This window comes from Triticum aestivum, chromosome 5A, assembly GCF_018294505.1.
Source record: "Triticum aestivum cultivar Chinese Spring chromosome 5A, IWGSC CS RefSeq v2.1, whole genome shotgun sequence".
NCBI classification, from domain to species: domain Eukaryota; kingdom Viridiplantae; phylum Streptophyta; class Magnoliopsida; order Poales; family Poaceae; genus Triticum; species Triticum aestivum.
The window spans coordinates 494313106-494317895 of NC_057806.1; positions in this window are offsets into that span (position 1 = coordinate 494313106).

The window sequence follows — 4790 nt, forward strand, 5'->3', positions numbered from 1 at the left end:
AAATCTTACCAAGTTTTTAGCAATGAAGTTATCATCAAGCAATGTATGGACTAGTGGCACGTATCTAGTATAATTTTGGCTGATAGAGTGACTGGTTTTGAAGGCCTCAACATCTTCTATGAATGAGACAAGATAACATTTCTCCTCACAGTTAAGCTTGGAGTCATAGCTATAGTATGTGTTGTCTACTACCTTCCGAGTATTTCTTGAAGATAAGAAATAAGCTGAAAGTTATAAATAAATAAGTTTAGTATGGACGAACACCAAATATTTTTAAATTAACAACATAAATTACTGAACTTAACAAATTAGTTTAACAAACTCATATCTAGGCAAAACTGGAGGCATATCCACATCCACCCAGATGTCGATATTATCATCATCATCATAATCTTCGGGACGAATATCAAATCTTATTCGCATTCCCTCCTCAAATCCATATGCCTTGCAGAGAGCTTCCCAATTAGAGCAACCGAAATGGGAGCGACCGACCACATTGTAGAACTTAACCAGAAACTCGTAACCATGTTTAGTTCTTAAGTGAGCCCTCCTCGTCTCCACATTCTCAAAGTCATCTAAACCAAAACCAAGCTTCTCTAATACATATGGTCTAGCATGGCACGGGATGTACTAATTGAATTGAAAAAAATTCATAAATTACAGGTTGAACAAAAGAAGCACAAGTGATGATATTAATTACCATGAAATGCTTGTCGTTGCATACCGTACAAACATCGAAGGTCTCTTCCAGCTTCACGGTGAAAAACCTATCATTTTACAGGTGAGGAAACCTGTCGCACACACCCTGGTCATCATAGCAGTACCCGCACTCCGGGATCCCGTCGTCATCAGACATCTCCTGTGTTCACAATTCAGAGATTATAACTTGACAGCAAAACCCAAAAAATCCGGCATGACCTTTGCTAAAAAAAGGACACATCAAGCGCCTGAAATTTGCCGGAATGGAAATTAATCAACATTCCGGCAGAACATAGGCCACTTATCGATGGTCATTGCATTTCAATGGTTCAAAATATGCAAAAAAAATATTCGAAAATATCTTATATATAATCCTAACACTAATTAAACTAGTTTTATTAACTACTTACTAAATAAACTAGTTCTATTAAGCACTTACTAAATAAACTAGGTCCATTAAGCACTTAATATAAATAAGCTAGTTATATTAATCACTTGCTAAATAAACTAGTTACCTACAATTTGTAAAAACAGAGACAAGGGAGGGAGGGAGGAGAGAGGAGGGGGAGGGGCGGCCGGAGGAGGAGGGGGAGGGGCCGGCCGGAGGAGGAGGAGGAGGAGGGCTGCCGGCGGAGGAGGGAGGAGGGGGCGGTCGCAGGCGGTGGGAGGAGGAGGGTGGAGGGCGCGGTGGGAGGAGGAGGGACGAAAGGAGGGAGTACCTCGGTGGCGGACGGACGACGGCGGCGGCGGCAGCGACGAACGACAATGGTTACCGGCGCCAGTGAGAGTGACTGAGAGGGAGAGTGAGAGAGAGGGTCGGCCGCGTGGTGATAAGGTAGGGTTAGTAGTAGCGCGGGTATGAAAAAGCGCTACAGGTAAGGAGAATAGCGGTAGCGCGGTACGGTGTAAGGCGCTACTGCTATAACTAGCTGGACGGCGAGGTCATGGCAATTAGAGCAGTAGCGCGGTTTAGAGATGACGCGCTACTGCTATTTTTCTTTCAGCAGCGCGTTTTTCCGGCATGTGTTATTGCTAAATAGCAATAGCGTCGTATTTTGAAAAGCGCTGCTGGTAATATTCTGTGTATAAGGTTTTTTTAGTAGTGAAGTCTTTCTGATCTCTCTGATGATACCCTCATAGTTCCCACCCACTCCTTGGTGGATATGTGACACAACTTGTTTGTAGTCCGAAGAAATCTGTACATGTTGCATGCCCAAGTCTTGCGCCAGAGAAAGGCCCTCGCGACAAGCAATCGCTTCAAGATTCATAGGCTCGAGAAGTCCCTGAATAACCAGGATCGATGACCCCAGGTAGCTTTCGTCCCTGTCACGATATATGGCGGCAACTGTTCCAACTTGATGATCAACAGAAACGCCTGCATCGACGTTGATTTTAACTGATCCCTCGCGAGGAGGAAGCCAAATTCTTGCTGGAACAATGTGAGGTGCTGTTATCACATGTGGCTCATCAACTTTGTGCAATTGATCTCGCTCGGAGATAAACAGTGTAACAAAAAGATGTGTGGACAGTGGGCTTTGGTTTATTCCCTCATGTATGAGCTTTCTTCGTGCATACCAAATAGCCTAAAGAGTAACAGTCATCCGAGTTAATTCTTGATGACTAAGAACTTCCATCATCGAAAAAAGCCAGCTTCTCGCAGAAGGCTCTGTTGTAGCGATATATGCTCCAATAAATCATGGTCTACCAAATCCCACACGCAGCGAGTCATGTTGCACTCCTGCAAGCTATGTCTCCAAGAATCAGTTGCGCCACACACCGAGCACACACCTGTCGTGGACATGTTTCTATGTTTCCTCACATCCTCGGCCGGGATGGAATTTTGTGCTAACCTCCACAAGAAGCCTCGGATCTTTGCCGGTACACTTACCTTCCACAAAGTATCCCATGATTTTTCATTGGCAGTAGTATTCGAGGGTCCAGCCCTTTCATCAAGCCAGTCCTCCGTTCTCTTCTTGGTAGCCACAATCATTCTATATGCCGACCGCATCGAGAACACGTCATTTTCTTTTTAAAGTTCCATGCCTAGAAATTATCTATGTTGCAGGTGCATATTGAGATCTGTTGTATGGATGTGGCATCATATGGTAAGAAAATTTGCTCAATTAATGGATAGTTCCAGCACGCATTAACTGAGTCGATCAACACAGACACAATCTGCGGCGAGTGAGCAATCAAAGACACAATAGGCCGCATGTTTTCTTTCCTGGGAATCCAATTACTGTCCCATATTCGTGTTGTCTCTCCATCGCCAATCCGCCTAATTAATCCCTGCCTCAATGTCTCCCGACCCTCAATTATTGCCCTCCAGGTATGTGAGGGATGGCTACCCAGCTGCGCCTCAAGGAATTCAGAATGAGGAAAATAAGTTGATTTCAATATCCTTGCGCTCAAAGAAGTTGGGTTCTCCAAAATCTTCCATGCTTGCCTTTTTTTTTTGCTCAACGCTGAATCGAGATGTATTGCATGTCTCCTTATTTACTTTCAATACTTGATTAGCTTCCACTCCTTCCATTCCAAATTAGATGACTCAACTTTGTACAAAGTTAGTACAAAGTTGAGACATCTATTTTAGAATGGAGGGAGTATGTTTAAATATCACCTCCGTCCAAAAAAGCTTGTTTTAGATTTATCTACATACATATGTATCTAACACTAAAATGTGTCTAGATATGAGTATCTAGACAAATCTAAGACAAGTAATTCGAGACAGAGGGAGTATTCAATAATTACGAATAAAATGAATGAAAAATATAATATAAGTAGAAAGTGTTAAATTATATGGACCCGAATAAATTTTCTTCATATCTTTCCCGTTATTCTCATACTGAGCAATACAAGCTTCCATTTGTAGCTTTCTCGAGAGGTTTATAAGATGCTCTATGCATCCTTCACCCAATACACAGGACTGTTTCCAAGCTACGCACAAGAGGTACTACAAACAAGAAAAGAATTACTGTTGTGTTAGCGCAGCAGTTTGTAATGGATCCACGGGTACGGGTGTTTGTTTCGTTTTGCTGCTTCTGTTGCTTGGAAATCCAACGTCGGCAGGTGTGTTATTTGTTCTTCTGTTATCCTTTCAAGTCTCAAGTAGATGTTGTTGAATTTGAGATGACTAGTTTTTCTTTACGAAGAAAGGAGATGACTGGTGTCATTTACACAGATGCTTGCAAATTTTGTTGCACATGCTACGGTTTTGCACTTGTTTTACAGGCACATATATAGCCTTCACCGTAATGTTGTGCTTGTCTTTGCCACAGAGCGCTGCGTCCAGGATGGTGAGAATGGATTGATCTTCTGCACCAAAACCCTTTGCAAGTGGACATGCGGTTCCATAGTGAAAGCACGGGGTGGTGCTTATTACAAGGACGCTCATTGTGATGGAGGCGATTGTAACTGTACGGTTTGCTTCAATGAGTAAAACAATACGACTCTAGGATAAGAGTGCTGATACTATATATGGCTCGAAGATGAAAATGTCATTCTTGAATGAGAAAATAAATAAATATATTGTGTTATTTTTATGTTATGGTTTATTTCTCTGGAAGCGGATGTATACTTGTTTGTCATTTACTATTGAGAAAAGTATACTTTTCGTCCCTGAACTTTTGACGAAGTCTAGATTTCGTCCCTCAACTACGAAACCAGACAATTGCACCTTGAACTCTTGAAACCGGATAAGTTTCATCCCCCGGCTCAACTGAAGCAGTATCTATGCTAACCCAGCATGGTTTTGACCGGGTCATCTCCACATGGCGATAGTTCTATTTCTCTTCATCCATCTCCCGTGGACGTTTTCGTCGAACTGTTGACGTGCAATGCTGCACCGCGCCACAACAGAGCGTGGCCGTGAGTCCACGAGCCAGTGCCGCCACCATTGGTGGCCCTGCTAACTACCACGCACCGTCGATTGCCCCATTGGCCACTAAACATGCTGCTCCAAGCCATCATGTGAGTCCGCGCGCACAACCACCTGCTGGCCGTAGCTCTCTGGTGTAGCAGGAACCCGGGAGTTGAATGGCCAGGAGCCTGGGACGCGCAGCTACGTAGCATGTTGGGTGAAGACGCTGCGC